General features: G+C 41.4%; 1 protein-coding gene across 1 annotated transcript in view; it reads left to right on the forward strand.

Annotated features, from left to right (window-relative positions):
• UBQLN1 (ubiquilin 1) overlaps positions 1 to 19,551 on the forward strand; it is a gene marked incomplete in the record, with an annotated part of 255,859 nt that overhangs the window by 164,921 nt on the left and 71,387 nt on the right.

Below are 19,551 nucleotides of genomic sequence, written 5' to 3' on the forward strand. Positions count from 1 at the left end.
GTTTATTCTGGTAAGCGGAGAGGTCAAAAGGCTACGGCTACCTCTTTCCTTTTGGCTGAAAAGCATCATCTGTTTGGCCTATGAGACTGCTGGACAGCAGCCTCCTGAAAGAATTACTGCTCTTTCTACTAGAGCTGTGGCTTCCACATGGGCTTTTAAAAATGAGGCTTCTGTTGAACAGATTTGTAAAGCGGCGACTTGGTCTTTGCTTCATACTTTTTCCAAATTTTACAAATTTGACACTTTTGCTTCTTCGGAGGCTATTTTTGGGAGAAAGGTTCTACAAGCAGTGGTGCCTTCCGTTTTAAGGTTCCTGTCTTGTCCCTCCCTTCATCCGTGTCCTAAAGCTTTGGTATTGGATGAATCCGTGGACTCGATACATCTTACAAGAGAAAACATAATTTATGCTTACCTGATAAATGTATTTCTCTTGTGATGTATCGAGTCCACGGCCCGCCCTGTTTATTAAGACAGGCATATATATTTTTATTTTAAAACTTTCAGTCACCACTGCACCCTATGGTTTCTCCTTTTTCTTCCTTGCCTTCGGTCGAATTACTGGGGGGTGGAGCTAAGGGAGGAGCTATATAGACAGCTCTGCTGGGGGTGCTCTCTTTGCCACTTCCTGTAGGGAAGGAGAATATCCCACAAGTAAGGATGAATCCGTGGACTTGATACATCACAAGTGAAATAAATTTATCAGGTAAGCATAAATTGTTTTTTTTTCTGAGAATTTTAAAAGTTATGTGTCTTTCCACTCCCCCTGTGCCATGTGAGAGCCATCAGCCATTCACAAATGCATACTCACATATTCTTGCACATGCTCAGTAGGAGCTGGTGACTCAAAACGTTTAAATATAAAAAGACTGTGCACATTTAGTTAATGGAAGTAAATGGGAAAGTTGTTTAAAATTGCAGGCTTTATCTGAATAATGAAAGTTTAATTTTGATTGTGTTCCTTTAAATTAGAAAGTTGCCTAAAATTGTATGCTCTATCTGAATCATGAAATAAAAACATTGGGTTCAGTATCCTTTTTAAAGAATGTTTGTTAGTCAATGTTTCCTTGTAGACCTGTATAAAAGGAACTTTTTTTACCCTGGGTGTCTCCCAACGGTGCTTATTCTTTATTTTTGTATGGGAGGGAGATGCAAACATCACAAAAGTGCACAATTATAGTAATTTAAAAATCATGCAAAATTAATAATTTTACCATTCACATAAAAATACTCAGGAAAAAATTGTACTGTTAATTGTAACAAAATTGTTCACCAAAAATTGTATTTGATCAAAAAAGTAAAATTTGTATGTGAATTACACCGGATTAAATTGTATTAAATATGCACAGCATAAATCATAATGTAAGTACACTGGATGTGCAAAAAAACACATCAAAATTTGTACATAAATTGTTATTTTTCATAAAATTGGCTGAACATGGGCATTCCATTGGCGTGTATGACATTTTGTCTTAAATCCCAGTGTAATTCTCTAAACATTAATGCCTTACAGTTCTCACTGTTTTCTCCCAAATGAAAAGGTGGGGAGGTTGTTCCAAAATAATCAAAATACGTAATACCTTAGTAGAAAAACACATGGATACGAAAATATAGGCGATTGTAAGATGCTATACACCAAAAGCAGCATAATGTGATTTAAATTGGCTGCACCCCCTGCTTACTGCTAACTTCACCCTACACAGCAAAGTTTCCCTTTCCAGCGAGTTCCATTAATTTAAAGATGGTTTTTAAGATAATTCCACCAGGGCAGTCCCTGAAAGGGTCAGCGTGAAAAACCACATCTGACTGGGTGAGGTTTAGATAATCGGCCCCTTAGTCAGAATTTCAAATGAGTAGTAGATTTTTATTTTCTTTCTAATGACACGGTGAGTCCACGGATCATCTAATTACTATTGGGAATATCACTCCTGGCCAGCAGGAGGAGGCAAAGAGCACCACAGCAAAGCTGTTAAATATCACCTCCCTTCCCTCCAACACCAGTCATTCTCTTTGCCTACGTTAAGATTAAGGAGGTGGTAAAGTTTGTGTTTGGAAGAAGATTCTTCAAGCAAGATTTTGTTATTTTTCAGCAGTACAAGTTTGTTCTGCTTTGTCCTGCGGTGTAGCCGTAGCCCATATCAGTCTCTTCAGTAGAGCAGTAGTGGCTTTCAAGCAATGGGAACTTGTGGGGTACAATCCTCACTGCACCTCCCATGTATTTAATGCTTCCCTAACATTAAAAGCCTGAGTAAGATTACTCAGTCTTTGTTTTTCTTCCACAGGTCCATGTGAGGGAGGATACCTCTCAAACTTAGTGAGCTGCCCTGCTGCCATGCAGATTTCATAGAGGTAAGTTTATTTTTCTAGGACATGCAGAAAAATATTGGCACTTTAACATTTAATCTGTTGGCACTCATTTATCCTATTGTGGGTTATAGGACATGACGGGCAGTTTGTGCAGGCACTCTCCCAACGACTTTATTTTCATAATTGTCAGCCGGGAGGTTCTGGTTGTAACTCCCACGATGGGCGGGTCTGTTTTTAGAAGCGGCAAAGAATTTGCACGCTTCCTTTCATCCCTACTCAGTTGCGGTGTGTCGGATGTGCTTCTCATAGTTGCGATTCCGCTTTCTGTGTGAACCGTTCTTAAAAACAAAAAGCGGATACCGAGTGGAGCAGCTCTAATTGAGTCCGGATTCTTCTACTAACAGAAGTTGGGAAGTTATCTATTCTGGCTGTTAGCAGGACAGGTAGCCACCTCAGCAGGGCTGGCTGAGGTGTAGAGGGTGTCTTGGAATTTATAAGACGTGTTTTTTATTTTTTTTGTGTCACACATAAAAAAGATTATCGTTTGAAATTTTAAGGGACAGTACTGTTTTTTGTGATAAGTCAAATAAAAGCATTTTTTTTTCATTTGGTTAATTCTTGGGTAAAGATGGACCAAGAGGCCCTACAGAATGTTACATGTACTTTGTTTTGATGCTAATGTGGAACCACCAATCCCTCTCTGTTTCTCATGTATTGAGACAACATTGAATTACTGGGATAGGCTGTTTGAATCTGAGCCAGCATTGTCTAAAGAGGATGCTGTTCAGGGGTTTCCTGCAAATGTTCAAGATATGCCGCAGCTTTCTCCTCAAATGTCCCAAAATTTGTCGTCCACACATGCAGTGCCCACCGCTTCCTCAAAGCTCCAGTTGGAGTTTCATTGCAAACCATCGCTACCCTTACGTCTTCTGAGGTAACTGATGAGTTGTCTGCTTTTCCCATGCTGCAGGGAAAGCACAAGAGGAAATCTACGGATTTAGGGAGTAAGGTGTCTGACCTAGTCGTGGCTGTCCAGAATGTTCCTTTCCAGAAATCTGAGGAGGAAGGTACTTTGGCGCCATCTGAGGGTGACATCTCAGACTCAGACAGTGTAACTCTTTCTTCTGATGCTGAAGGGGTGGTATTTAGATTTAAGCTGGAGCACCTCCATTTGTTACTTAACCCCTTAACGACCAAGGACGTACGCCACACGTCCTCAAAAATAATACAGTTAATGACCGAGGACGTGTGGCGTACGTCCTTGGTCTGGAAAGCAGCTGGAAGCTATCCTGCTCGCTTCCAGCTGCTTTCCGGTTATTGCAGTGATGCCTCAACATCGAGGCATCCTGCAATAACCCCCCTTGGCCATCCGATGCAGAGAGAGCCACTCTGTGGCCCTCTCTGTACCGGACATCGATGGCCGGTTTCGTTGGTGGGTGGGAGCCAGTCTGGGAGGCGAGTGGGCGGCCATCGATGGGCCGTATGATGTGGAGGGGGGCGGGATCGTGGGCGGTAACGCCGGGTGTGCGCGCACGTGCACGAGGGTGCGCGCGCGGGGGTAGGAAGCGGGTGGGAACCGCTACACTACAGAAAAATGATGGGAGAAAAGTGGCAGTGATTGCCAAATATATTTAAATATATGTAGATCTGAGAGATCTGGGAGGGGTGGTGGGTTGGTCTTTTGGGGGGGGGGGGGCAAGCTACACTACAGAAAATTATTTTTAAAAAAAATAATAAAAACATGTTTTACTATAAACTGGGTACTGGCAGACAGCTGCCAGTACCAAAGATGGCTGCTAATAAGTTAGAGGGGGATGGGTAAAGAGCTGTTTGGGGGGTATCAGGGAGGTTGGGGGCTAAGGGGGGATCCTCCAGAGCAGCATATGTAAATATGCCTTTTTTTTTTAATTTATTTTTTATCAAGGATACCTTTTTTTTTAGTACTGGCAGACTTTCTGCCAGTACTTAACATGGCGGGGACAAGTGTGGGGTGGGGGAGGGAAGAGAGCTGTTTGGGAGGGATCAGGGGGTGTAATGTGTCAGGTGGGAGGCTGATCTCTACACTAAAGCTAAAATTAACCCTGCAAGCTCCCTACATGCTACCTAATTAACCCCTTCACTGCTAGCCATAATACACGTGTGATGCGCAGCAGCATTTAGCGGCCTTCTAATTACCAAAAAGCAACGCCAAAGCCATGTATGTCTGCTATTTCTCAACAAAGGGGATCCCAGAGAAGCATTTACAACCATTTGTGCCATAATTGCACAAGCTGTTTGTAAATGATTTCAGTGAGAAACCTAAAATTGTGAAAAATTTTACTTTTTTTTTTTTTATTTAATCGCATTTGGCGTTGAAATGGTGGCATGAAATATACCAAAATGGGCCTAGATCAATACTTAGGGTTGTCTACTACACTACAATAAAGCTAAAATTAACCCTACAAGCTCCCTACATACTCCCTAATTAACCCCTTCATTGCTGGGCATAATACACGTGTGGTGCGCAGTGGCATTTAGCGGCCTTCTAATTACCAAAAAGCAACACCAAATCCATATATGTCTGCTATTTATGAAAAAAGGGGATTCCAGAGAAGCATTTACAACCATTTGTGCCATAATTGCACGAGCTGTTTGTAAATAAATTCAGTGAGAAACCTAAAGTTTGTAACAAAATGTGTGAAAAAGTGAACAATTTTTTTTATTTGATCGCATTTGGCGGTGAAATGGTGGCATGAAATATACCAAAATGGGCCTAGATCAATACTTTGGGATGTCTTCTAAAAAAAAATATATACATGTCAAGGGATATTCAGGGATTCCTGGAAGATATCAGTGTTCCAATGTAACTAGCACTAAGTTTGAAAAAAAGTGGTTTGGAAATAGCAAAGTGCTTCTTGTATTTATTGCCCTATAACTTGCAAAAAAAAGCAAAGAACATGTAAACATTGGGTATTTCTAAACTCAGGACAAAATTTGGAAACTATTTAGCATGAGTGTTTTTTGGTGGTTGCAGATGTGTAACAGATTTTGGGGGTCAAAGTTAGAAAAAGTGTGTTTTTTTTCCATTTTTTCCTCATATTTTATATTTTTTTATAGTAAATTATAAGATATGATGAAAATAATGGTATCTTTAGACAGTCCATTTAATGGCGAGAAAAACGGTATATAATATGTGTGGGTACAGTAAATGAGTAAGAGTAAAATTACAGCTAAACATAAACACTGCAGAAATGTAAAAATAGCCTTGGTCCCAAACGGTCAGAAAATGGAAAAGTGCTGTGGTCATTAAGGGGTTAAGGAGGTTTTGGCTACCTTGGACGACTCCGACACTACTATTGTAGTCAATCCTAAGTAGTCTAGTAAACTTAACAAGTATTTTGATGTACCTTCCATGGTGGAGGTTTTCACAGAGATTATTGCTAGGGAATGGGAGACACTGGGTATCCCTTTTTCTCCATCCCCTATTTTTAAGAAGATGTTTCCTATTGCTGACTCTATCAAGGAGTCTTGGCAGATCGTCCCCAAGGTGGAAGGGGCAATTTCCACTTTAGCTAAGAGAATCACTATTCTCATAGAGGATAGTTATTCCTTTAAAGATCCTATGGATAAGAACTTGGAGGGGTTGCTCAAAAAGAGTTTGGGTTTACAAAGGCAACCAGAGGTGTGTATTGCTATCGTCACTAGGGAGGCGGCATACTGGTTTGATGCGTTGTCTGATTCTATAGACTCACTATATATGATATCCAATATTTAAGAATTAACATCAGAGATATAACATAATTGTAGATCCCTTTACTTCTAGGGTTATTAATCTGAAACATCCTTAGAAAGAACCAATTTTAATTAATCATCTTTGTAAAATAAATCAAATAAAATAAAATACTTCACTTTTGTTTTGTGATGCACTTTGTTCGGTAATGAATGACACTAACTAATTTATTTTTAAAATTTTAAGCTTCAATCTTATCCATTGTATTTTCCAGACCGAAACAGATCCAGTATCATCTCGAGAATATTAATGAATTTAGTTCCAACATCCAGTTTTATATTTAGTTTTATCATTATGATTATTATGATTATTATTATGCATTCAAGTCTAAACATGGCTTTGTATACTGGTACGATGTCTTAATATGGCCGTGTACATTAGTTTTCATACATCAAGGCTAAGACTTGGATCTATTTGTATTTCTATTTCTAGTTTTATTGTCATTTTTATAGACACAAGTATCCGGCATATAGATTATAAGGTAATCTTTCAAAAGATTTTATTAGGACTAGGATTTTATAAGTTTTCTAATAGTGTTTAACGTCTTTTTGTGTATAAAGATACGTATATTAGCTCTGATAAGTGTTCCATCGAAGTATAATATAGGATTCTTAGCGCAGTTAATTACAGAATATTGTGTAATTCTTTATGTGCGATTTAGAATTCATATAGCTATACACGATACTAATATGCCTATACAATTTGAATATGCAAATAATTATGGGCGGACACACCAAAGATCTGAGGGTACAAATAAACCGCATAGACTAACAACTTGTAGAGCTTGAGAAAGGCACCCTGCCGAAACGCGTTGCTCTTTTGTTCCTAACCGGCTTCCGTAGCCACAAAGACTGAGCCTGATACTATTCACCTGAGTTCTGAGTTTGAACAGTACAAGCCGCTACATAGTAGCGTTCTTCAGTTTGAAAGACTGTTTGCCCGAGAACGGCTTTCCACGTCACCTGAGTTCTGAGTTTAAACAGCACAAGCCGCTACATAGTAGGGTTTCTAGTTTGAAAGACTGTTTGCCTGAGAACGGCTCTCCACATCTCCTATCTGGATACATTTTTGGCGTGTAGCCAAAGTTTTACCAAAGATCCCTATTGACTAAATCAGAGGTAACAACAAATCTTCAGAGGATTAGTTTTAAGCTGAGCAACCGGCATGAGGATACAAGACACCATTCCGGTGTAAGTAAGCATTAACACCTTTTATTTTTAACTTTTTACTTGGTGACAAGGATTCCCTGTCTCATAGCAGGAACCTCGGAATCTCTGTGCAGCTTTTTATGATACCAGCTGCTCCAAATAATCCTCCCGGCTCACATAATCAGATCTATATCTATCTATATATCTATATCTATATATATATATATATATATATATATATATATATATATATATATATATATATATATATATATAATCTCTATCTATCTATCTCTCTCTATATATATATATATATATATATATATATATATTTCTCCAACATTGGTGTGTCCGGTCCACGGCGTCATCCTTACTTGTGGGATATTCTCTTCCCCAACAGGAAATGGCAAAGAGTCCCAGCAAAGCTGGTCACATGATCCCTCCTAGGCTCCGCCCACCCCAGTCATTCTCTTTGCCGTTGTACAGGCAACATCTCAAAGGAGATGGTTAAGAGTTTTTTTGGTGTTTAAATGTAGTTTTATTCTTCTATCAAGTGTTTGTTATTTTAAAATAGTGCTGGTATGTACTATTTACTCTGAAACAGAAAAGGATGAAGATTTCTGTTTGTAAGAGGAAGATGATTTTAGCAGACAGTTACTAAAATCGATTGCTGTTTCCACACAGGACTGTTGAGATGAAGTAACTTCAGTTGGGGAAACAGTTAGCAGACTTTTCTGCTTAAGGTATGACTGGCCATATTTCTAACAAGACCATGTAATGCTGGAAGGCTGTCATTTCCCCTCATGGGGACCGGTAAGCCATTTTCTTAGTTTAACATAAAAGAATAAAGGGCTTCAAAAAGGGCTTAAAAACTGGTAGACATTTTTCTGGGCTAAAACGATTGCTTTATTAGGCATATTATACAGATTCTAACTAATTATTGGTGTTATAATCTTGGGGAAACGTTTAGGATAACGGCAGGCACTGTGTTGGACACCTTTTTCAGTTGGGGGCCTTTCTAGTTATAGACAGAGCCTCATTTTCGCGCCAATAATGCGCAGTTGTTTTTGGAGAGCAAGGCATGCATATGCATGTGTCAGGAGCTAAGAATCACTGAAAAAGCTTATAGAAGGCGTCTTGTGGTATCGTATTCCCCTCTGGGCTTGGTTGGGTCTCAGCAAAGCATATAGCTGGGACTGTATAGGGGTTAAATGTAAAACGGCTCCGGTTCCGTTAATTTAAGGGTTAAAGCTATGAAATTTGGTGTGCAATACTTTTAATGCTTTAAGACAATTCCTTCATACTTTTTCACATATTCAGTAATAAAGTGTTTTCAGTTTGAAATTTAAAGTGACAGTAACGGTTTTATTTTAAAACGTTTTTTGTGCTTTGTTGACAAGTTTAAGCCTGTTTAACATGTCTGTACCATCAGATAAGCTATGTTCTATATGTATGAAAGCCAATGTGTCTCCCCATTTAAATTTATGTGATAATTGTGCCATAGTGTCCAAACAAAGTAAGGACAGTAATGCCACAGATAATGATATTGCCCAAGATGATTCCTCAAGTGAAGGGAGTAAACATGATACTACATCCCCTACTGTGTCTACACCAGTTATGCCCACACAGGAGGCCCCTAGTACATCTAGTGCGCCAATACTTATTACCATGCAACAATTAACGGCTGTAATGGATAACTCCATAGCAAATCTTATATCCAAAATGCCTACTTATCAGAGAAAGCGCGATTGCTCTGTTTTAAACACTGAAGAGCAAGAGGACGCTGATGATAACTGTTCTGACATACCCTCACACCAATCTCAAGGGGCCATGAGGGAGGTTTTGTCTGATGGAGAAATTTCAGATTCAGGAAAAATTTCTCATCAAGCTGAACCTGATGTTGTGACATTTAAATTTAAATTAGAACATCTCCGCGCACTGCTTAAGGAGGTGTTATCTACTCTGGATGATTGTGACAATTTGGTCATTCCAGAGAAATTATGTAAGATGGACAAGTTCCTAGAGGTTCCGGTGCCCCCCGACGCTTTTCCTATACCCAAGCGGGTGGCGGACATAGTAAATAAAGAGTGGGAAAGGCCCGGCATACCTTTTGTCCCCCCCCCCCCCTATATTTAAGAAATTATTTCCTATAGTCGACCCCAGAAAGGACTTATGGCAGACAGTCCCCAAGGTCGAGGGGGCGGTTTCTACTCTAAACAAACGCACTACTATTCCTATCGAAGATAGTTGTGCTTTCAAAGATCCTATGGATAAGAAATTAGAGGGTTTGCTTAAAAAGATTTTTGTACAGCAAGGTTACCTTCTACAACCACTTTCATGCATTGTTCCTGTCACTACGGCAGCGTGTTTCTGGTTCGAGGAACTAGAAAAATCGCTCAATAAAGAATCTTCGTATGAGGAGGTTATGGACAGAGTTCAAGCACTTAAATTGGCTAACTCTTTTGTTTTAGATGCCGCTTTGCAATTAGCTAGATTAGCGGCGAAAAATTCAGGGTTTGCTATCGTGGTGCGCAGAGCGCTTTGGCTAAAGTCTTGGTCAGCGGATGTGTCTTCCAAGACAAAATTGCTTAACATTCCTTTCAAAGGTAAAACATTATTTGGACCTGATTTGAAAGAGATTATTTCAGACATCACTGGGGGAAAGGGCCACGCCCTCCCACAGGATAGGTCTTTTAAGGCTAAAAATAAACCTAATTTTCGTCCCTTTCGCAGAAATGGACCAGCCTCTAATTTTACATCCTCTAAGCAAGAGGGTAATACTTCACAACCCAAACCAGCCTGGAAACCAATGCAAGGCTGGAACAAGGGTAAGCAGGCCAAGAAGCCTACCACTGCTACCAAATCAGCATGAAGGGATAGCCCCCGATCCGGGACTGGATCTGGTGGGGGGCAGACTTTCTCTCTTTGCTCAGGCTTGGGCAAGAGATGTTCAGGATCCTTGGGCGCTAGAAATAGTTACTCAAGGTTATCTCCTGGAATTCAAGGAACTACCCCCAAGGGGAAGGTTCCACAGGTCTCAATTATCTTCAAACCAAATAAAAAGACAGGCATTCTTACATTGTGTAGAAGACCTGTTAAGGATGGGAGTGATTCATCCAGTTCCAATAAGAGACCAAGGGATGGGTTTTTATTCCAACCTGTTCATAGTTCCCAAAAAAGAGGGAACATTCAGACCAATTTTGGATCTCAAGATCCTAAACAAATTTCTCAGGGTACCATCGTTCAAAATGGAAACTATTCGAACGATCCTACCTACTATCCAGGAAAATCAATTTATGACTACCGTGGATTTAAAGGATGCGTACCTACATATTCCTATCCACAAGGAACATCATCAGTTCCTAAGGTTCGCTTTTCTGGACAAGCATTACCAGTTTGTGGCACTTCCATTCGGATTAGCCACTGCTCCAAGGATTTTCACAAAGGTACTAGGGTCCCTTCTAGCGGTTCTAAGACCAAGGGGCATTGCAGTAGTACCTTACTTGGACGACATCCTGATTCAAGCGTCGTCTCTGTCAAAAGCAAAGGCTCATACGGACATCGTCCTAGCCTTTCTCAGATCTCACGGATGGAAGGTGAACAAAGAAAAAAGTTCTCTGTCCCCGTCAACAAGAGTTCCCTTCTTGGGAACAATAATAGATTCCTTAGAAATGAGGATTTTTCTGACAGAGGTCAGAAAATCAAAAATTCTAAGCTCTTGTCAAGTACTTCATTCTGTTCTTCGTCCTTCCATAGCGCAGTGCATGGAAGTAATAGGATTGATGGTTGCAACAATGGACATAGTTCCTTTTGCACGAATTCATCTAAGACCATTACAACTGTGCATGCTCAGACAGTGGAATGGGGATTATACAGACTTGTCTCCGACGATTCAAGTAGATCAAAAGACCAGAGATTCACTCAGTTGGTGGCTGACCCTGGACAATCTGTCACAGGGAATGAGCTTCCGCAGACCAGAGTGGGTCATTGTCACGACCGACGCCAGCCTGGTGGGCTGGGGCGCGGTCTGGGAACCCCTGAAAGCTCAGGGTCTATGGTCTCGGGAAGAATCTCTTCTCCCGATAAACATTCTGGAACTGAGAGCGATATTCAATGCTCTCAAAGCTTGGCCTCATCTAGCAAAGGCCAAATTCATAAGGTTTCAATCAGACAACATGACGACTGTTGTATATATCAATCATCAGGGGGGGAACAAGGAGTTCCCTGGCGATGGAAGAAGTGACCAAAATAATTCAATGGGCGGAGGATCACTCCTGCCACTTGTCTGCGATCCACATCCCAGGAGTGGAAAATTGGGAAGCGGATTTTCTGAGTCGTCAGACATTCCATCCGGGGGAGTGGGAACTCCATCCGGAAATCTTTGCCCAAATAACTCAATTATGGGGCATTCCAGACATGGATCTGATGGCGTCTCGTCAGAACTTCAAGGTTCCTTGCTACGGGTCCAGATCCAGGGATCCCAAGGCGACTCTAGTAGATGCACTAGTAGCACCTTGGACCTTCAACCTAGCTTATGTATTCCCACCGTTTCCTCTCATTCCCAGGCTGGTAGCCAGGATCAATCAGGAGAGGGCTTCGGTGATCTTGATAGCTCCTGCGTGGCCACGCAGGACTTGGTACGCAGACCTGGTGAATATGTCATCGGCTCCACCATGGAAGCTACCTTTTGAGACAGGACCTTCTTGTTCAAGGTCCATTCGAACATCCGAATCTGGTTTCCCTCCAGCTGACGGCTTGGAGATTGAACGCTTGATTTTATCAAAGCGTGGGTTTTCAGATTCTGTAATAGATACTCTGATTCAGGCTAGAAAGCCTGTAACTAGAAAAATTTACCATAAAATATGGAAAAAATATATCTGTTGGTGTGAATCCAAAGGATTGCCATGGAACAAGATAAAGATTCCTAAGATTCTATCCTTTCTACAAGAAGGTTTGGAGAAAGGATTATCTGCAAGCTCTCTAAAGGGACAGATTTCTGCTTTATCTGTCTTACTACACAAACGACTGGCAGCTATGCCAGATGTGCAAGCATTTGTTCAGGCTCTGGTTAGGATCAAGCCTGTTTACAGACCTTTGACTCCTCCCTGGAGTTTAAATCTAGTTCTTTCAGTTCTTCAAGGGGTTCCGTTTGAACCCTTACATTCCTTAGATATTAAGTTACTATCTTGGAAAGTTTTGTTTTTGGTTGCAATCTCTTCTGCCAGAAGAGTTTCAGAGTTATCTGCTCTGCAGTGTTCTCCTCCTTATCTGGTGTTCCATGCAGATAAGGTGGTTTTGCGTACTAAGCCTGGTTTTCTTCCTAAAGTTGTTTCTAACAAAAATATTAACCAGGAGATAGTTGTACCTTCTTTGTGTCCGAATCCAGTTTCAAAGAAGGAACGTTTGTTACACAATTTGGATGTAGTCCGTGCTCTAAAATTCTATTTAGAGGCTACTAAAGATTTCAGACAAACATCTTCCTTGTTTGTTGTTTATTCTGGTAAAAGGAGAGGTCAAAAAGCGACTTCTACCTCTCTTTCCTTTTGGCTTAAAAGCATTATCCGATTGGCTTATGAGACTGCCGGACGGCAGCCTCCTGAAAGAATCACAGCTCACTCCACTAGGGCTGTGGCTTCCACATGGGCATTCAAGAACGAGGCTTCTGTTGACCAGATATGTAAGGCAGCGACTTGGTCGTCACTGCACACTTTTGCCAAATTTTACAAATTTGATACTTTTGCTTCTTCGGAGGCTATTTTGGGGAGAAAGGTTTTGCAAGCCGTGGTGCCTTCCATTTAGGTGACCTGATTTGCTCCCTCCCTTCATCCGTGTCCTAAAGCTTTGGTATTGGTTCCCACAAGTAAGGATGATGCCGTGGACCGGACACACCAATGTTGGAGAAAACAGAATTTATGCTTACCTGATAAATTACTTTCTCCAACGGTGTGTCCGGTCCACGGCCCGCCCTGGTTTTTTAATCAGGTCTGATGAATTATTTTCTCTAACTACAGTCACCACGGTATCATATGGTTTCTCCTATATATATTTCCTCCTGTCCGTCGGTCGAATGACTGGGGTGGGCGGAGCCTAAGAGGGATCATGTGACCAGCTTTGCTGGGACTCTTTGCCATTTCCTGTTGGGGAAGAGAATATCCCACAAGTAAGGATGACGCCGTGGACCGGACACACCGTTGGAGAAAGTAATTTATCAGGTAAGCATAAATTCTGTTATCTATCTATATATATATATCTATCTATATATATATCTATCTATATATATATATATATCTATCTATATATATATATATATATATATATATATATCTATATCTATATATATATATATATATATATATATATCTATATATATAATCTCTATCTATATATATCTATATATCTATATATATCTATATATCTATATATATATATATATATATATATATATATAATATCTCTCTATCTATATATATATATATATATATATATATAATCTCTCTCTCTCTCTCTCTCTCTCTCTCTCTCTCTCTATATATATATATTTCTTCTGTTATGTGCGATCAGTCCACGGGTCATCATTACTTCTGGGATATAACTCCTCCCCAACAGGAAATGCAAGAGGATTCACCCAGCAGAGCTGATATAGCTCCTCCCCTCTACGTCAGTCCCAGTCATTCTCTTGCACCCAACGACTAGATAGGATGTGTGAGAGGACTATGGTGATTATACTTAGTTTTTTATGACTTCAATCAAAAGTTTGTTATTTTACAATAGCACCGGAGCGTGTTATTACTTCTCTGGCAGAGTTTGAAGAAGAATCTACCAGAGTTTTTTACTATGATGTTAACCGGAGTAGTTAAGATCATATTGCTGTTCTCGGCCATCTGAGGGAGGTAAAGGCTTCAGATCAGGGGACAGCGGGCAGATGAATCTGCATTGAGGTATGTAGCAGTTTTTATTTTCTGAATGGAATTGATGAAAAAATCCTGCTATACCGTTATAATGACATGTATGTATACACTTCAGTATTCTGGGAATGGTTTTTCACCGGAACTACTCTGTTAAAGGTCACTAATCCTTTTAATAAATATTGTCATGTTAAACGTTTTTGCTGGAATGTAGAATCGTTTACATTGCTGAGGTACTGAGTAAATAAATGTTTGGGCATTATTTTCCACTTGGCAGTTGTCTGCTTTAAATTGTGACAGTTTCGTTTCTCCTCACTGCTGTGTGTGAGGGGGAGGGGCCGTTTTTGGCGCTCTTTTGCTACGCATCAAAAAATTCCAGTCAGCTACTATTATATTTCCTGCATGATCCGGTTCACTGACAGATCTCAGGGGTCTTCAAACTTCTTTGAAGGGAGGTACATTCTCTCAGCAGAGCTGTGAGAATTTTTATTGACTGTGAATAAAAACGTTACTCTATAATTTTTTATGTCAAATTTAGTTATTTACTAATGGGAACAAACCTTTGCTAAAAGTTGTGTTATTTTAAACTTGATGCTATAACTGTTTCAGTTCATTATCTCAACTGTCATTTAATCGTTAAAGTACCTCTTTGAGGCACAGTACGTTTTTGTTAAAAAAGATTATAACCAGGTTGCAAGTTATTGCTAGTGTGTTAAACATGTCTGACTCAGAGAATGATATCTGTGTCATTTGTTCCAATGCCAAGGTGGAGCCCAATAGAAATTTATGTACTAACTGTATTGATGCTACTTTAAATAAAAGTCAATCTGTACAATGTGAACAAATTTCACCAAACTGCGAGGGGAGAGTTATGCCGACTAACTCGCCTCACGCGGCAGTACCTGCATCTCCCGCCCGGGAGGTGCGTGATATTATGGCGCCTAATACATCTGGGCGGCCATTACAGATAACATTACATGATATGGCTACTGTTATGACTGAAGTTTTGTCTAAATTACCAGAACTAAGAGGCAAGCGTGATCACTCTGGGGTGAGAACAGAGTGCGCTGACAATACTAGGGCCATGTCTGATACTGCGTCACAGCTTGCAGAGCATGAGGACGGAGAGCTTCATTCTGTGGGTGACGGTTCTGATCCAAACAGATTGGATTCAGATATTTCAAATTTTAAATTTAAATTGGAGAACCTCCGTGCATTACTAGGGGAGGTCTTAGCAGCTCTCAATGATTGTAACACCGTTGCAATACCAGAGAAAATGTGTAGGTTGGATAAATACTTTGCGGTACCGGCGAGTACTGACGTTTTTCCTATACCTAAGAGATTAACTGAAATTGTTACTAAGGAGTGGGATAGACCCGGTGTGCCGTTCTCACCCCCTCCAATATTTAGAAAGATGTTTCCAATAGACGCCACTACTCGGGACTTATGGCAAACGGTCCCTAAGGTGGAGGGAGCAGTTTCTACTTTAGCTAAGCGTACCACTATCCCGGTGGAGGATAGCTGTGCTTTTTCAGATCCAATGGATAAAAAATTAGAGGGTTACCTTAAGAAAATGTTTGTTCAACAAGGTTTTATATTGCAACCCCTTGCATGTATCGCGCCGATTACGGCTGCGGCAGCATTTTGGATTGAGTCTCTGGAAGAGAACCTTAGTTCATCTACGCTAGACGACATTATGGACAGGCTTAGAGTCCTTAAACTAGCCAATTCATTCATTTCGGAGGCCGTAGTACATTTAACCAAACTTACGGCTAAGAACTCTGGATTCGCCATACAGGCACGTAGAGCACTGTGGCTAAAATCCTGGTCAGCTGATGTTACTTCTAAGTCTAAATTACTTAATATACCTTTCAAGGGGCAGTCTTTATTTGGGCCCGGGTTGAAAGAAATTATCGCTGACATTACAGGAGGTAAGGGCCACGCCCTACCTCAAGACAAAGCCAAAGCTAAGGCTAGACAGTCTAATTTTCGTCCCTTTCGGAATTTCAAACCTGGAGCAGCGTCAACCTCCACTGCACCAAAACAGGAAGGAGCTGTTGCTCGTTACAGGCAAGGCTGGAAACCTAACCAGTCCTGGAATAAGGGCAAACAGGCCAGGAAACCTGCTGCTGCCCCAAAGACAGCATGAACCGAGAGCCCCCGATCCGGGACCGGATCTAGTGGGGGGCAGACTTTCTCTCTTCGCTCAGGCCTGGGCAAGAGATGTTCAGGATCCCTGGGCGCTGGAGATCATATCTCAGGGATACCTTCTAGACTTCAAATTATCTCCCCCAAAAGGGAGATTTCATCTGTCAAGGTTGTCAACAAACCAGATAAAGAAAGAAGCGTTTCTACGCTGTGTACAAGATCTGTTATTAATGGGAGTGATCCATCCAGTTCCGCGGTCGGAACAAGGACAAGGGTTCTACTCAAACATGTTTGTGGTTCCCAAAAAAGAGGGAACTTTCAGGCCAATCTTAGATTTAAAGATTCTAAACAAATTCCTAAGAGTTCCATCGTTCAAAATGGAAACTATTCGGACAATCTTACCTATGATCCAAAAGGGTCAGTACATGACCACAGTGGATTTAAAAGATGCTTACCTTCACATACCGATTCACAAAGATCATCAACGGTATCTACGGTTTGCCTTCCTAGACAGGCACTACCAGTTTGTAGCTCTTCCATTCGGATTGGCTACGGCCCCAAGAATCTTCACAAAGGTTCTGGGTGCCCTTCTGGCGGTACTAAGACCGCGAGGGATTTCGGTAGCTCCGTACCTAGACGACATTCTAATACAAGCTTCAAGCTTTCAAACTGCCAAGTCTCATACAGAGTTAGTTCTGGCATTTCTAAGGTCGCATGGATGGAAAGTGAACGAAAAGAAAAGTTCTCTTTTTCCTCTCACAAGAGTTCCATTCTTGGGGACTCTTATAGATTCTGTAGAAATGAAGATTTACCTGACAGAAGACAGGTTAACAAGGCTTCAGGATGCATGCCGTGTCCTTCATTCCATTCAACACCCGTCAGTAGCTCAATGCATGGAGGTGATCGGCTTAATGGTAGCGGCAATGGACATAGTACCTTTTGCACGCCTACACCTCAGACCGCTGCAATTGTGCATGCTAAGTCAGTGGAATGGGGATTACTCAGATTTGTCCCCTACCCTGAATCTGAATCAAGAGACCAGAAATTCTCTTCTATGGTGGCTTTATCGGCCACACCTGTCCAGGGGGATGCCATTCAGCAGGCCAGACTGGACAATCGTAACAACAGACGCCAGCCTGCTAGGTTGGGGCGCTGTCTGGAATTCTCTGAAGACTCAGGGATTATGGAATCAGGAGGAGAGTCTCCTTCCAATAAACATTCTGGAATTGAGGGCAGTTCTCAATGCCCTTCTAGCTTGGCCCCAATTAACAACTCAGGGGTTCATCAGGTTTCAGTCGGACAATATCACGACTGTAGCTTACATCAACCATCAGGGAGGGACAAGAAGCTCCCTAGCAATGATGGAAGTATCAAAGATAATTCGCTGGGCAGAGTCTCACTCTTGCCACCTGTCAGCAATCCACATCCCGGGAGTGGAGAACTGGGAGGCGGATTTCTTGAGTCGCCAGACTTTTCATCCGGGAGAGTGGGAACTTCATCCGGAGATTTTTGCCCAAATACTTCGACGTTGGGGCAAACCAGAGATAGATCTCATGGCGTCTCGCCAGAACGCCAAACTTCCTCACTACGGGTCCAGATCCAGGGATCCGGGAGCGGTTCTGATAGATGCTTTGACAGCACCTTGGAACTTCGGGATGGCTTATGTGTTTCCACCCTTCCCGCTGCTTCCTCGATTGATTGCGAAAATCAAACAAGAGAGAGCATCTGTGATTCTAATAGCGCCTGCATGGCCACGCAGGACTTGGTATGCAGATCTAGTGGACATGTCATCCTGTCCACCTTGGTCTCTACCTCTGAGACAGGACCTTCTGATACAGGGTCCATTCAAACATCAAAATCTAACTTCTCTGAAACTGACTGCTTGGAAATTGAACGCTTGATTTTATCAAAGCGTGGTTTTTCTGAGTCGGTTATTGATACCCTGATCCAGACTAGGAAGCCTGTTACCAGAAAGATTTACCATAAAATATGGCGCAAATACCTATACTGGTGCGAATCCAAACGTTACTCCTGGAGTAAGGTTAGGATCCCTAGGATATTGTCTTTTCTACAAGAAGGTTTAGAAAAGGGTTTATCGGCTAGTTCATTAAAGGGACAGATTTCAGCTCTGTCCATCTTGTTACACAGGCGTCTGTCAGAAAATCCAGACGTCCAGGCCTTTTGTCAAGCTTTAGCTAGGATCAAGCCTGTGTTTAAAGCCGTTGCTCCGCCATGGAGTTTAAACTTAGTTCTTAACGTTTTACAAGGTGTTCCATTTGAACCCCTTCATTCCATTGATATAAAATTGTTATCTTGGAAAGTTCTGTTTTTAATGGCTATTTCCTCGGCTCGAAGAGTCTCTGAGTTATCAGCATTACATTGTGATTCTCCTTATCTGATTTTTCACTCAGATAAGGTAGTTCTGCGTACTAAACCTGGGTTCTTACCTAAGGTAGTTACTAACAGGAATATCAATCAAGAGATTGTTGTTCCATCCTTGTGTCCAAATCCTTCTTCAAAGAAGGAACGTCTTCTACACAATCTGGATGTAGTTCGTGCCCTCAAGTTCTACTTGCAGGCAACTAAAAATTTTCGCCAAACTTCTTCCCTGTTTGTCGTTTATTCTGGACAGAGGAGAGGTCAAAAAGCTTCTGCTACCTCTCTCTCTTTTTGGCTTCGTAGCATAATACGTTTAGCCTATGAGACTGCTGGACAGCAGCCTCCTGAAAGAATTACAGCTCACTCCACTAGAGCTGTGGCTTCCACTTGGGCCTTTAAGAATGAGGCCTCTGTTGAACAGATTTGCAAGGCTGCAACTTGGTCTTCGCTTCATACTTTTTCCAAATTTTACAAATTTGACACTTTTGCTTCTTCGGAGGCTATTTTTGGGAGAAAGGTTCTTCAGGCAGTGGTTCCTTCTGTATAATGAGCCTGCCTATCCCTCCCGTCATCCGTGTACTTTTGCTTTGGTATTGGTATCCCAGAAGTAATGATGACCCGTGGACTGATCGCACATAACAGAAGAAAACATAATTTATGCTTACCTGATAAATTCCTTTCTTCTGTTGTGCGATCAGTCCACGGCCCGCCCTGTTTTTTAAGGCAGGTAAATATCTTTTAAATTATACTCCAGTCACCACTTCACCCTTGGTTACTCCTTTCTCGTTGATTCTTGGTCGAATGACTGGGACTGACGTAGAGGGGAGGAGCTATATCAGCTCTGCTGGGTGAATCCTCTTGCATTTCCTGTTGGGGAGGAGTTATATCCCAGAAGTAA

Source organism: Bombina bombina, chromosome 2 (assembly GCF_027579735.1).
Source record: "Bombina bombina isolate aBomBom1 chromosome 2, aBomBom1.pri, whole genome shotgun sequence".
NCBI classification, from domain to species: Eukaryota; Metazoa; Chordata; class Amphibia; order Anura; family Bombinatoridae; genus Bombina; species Bombina bombina.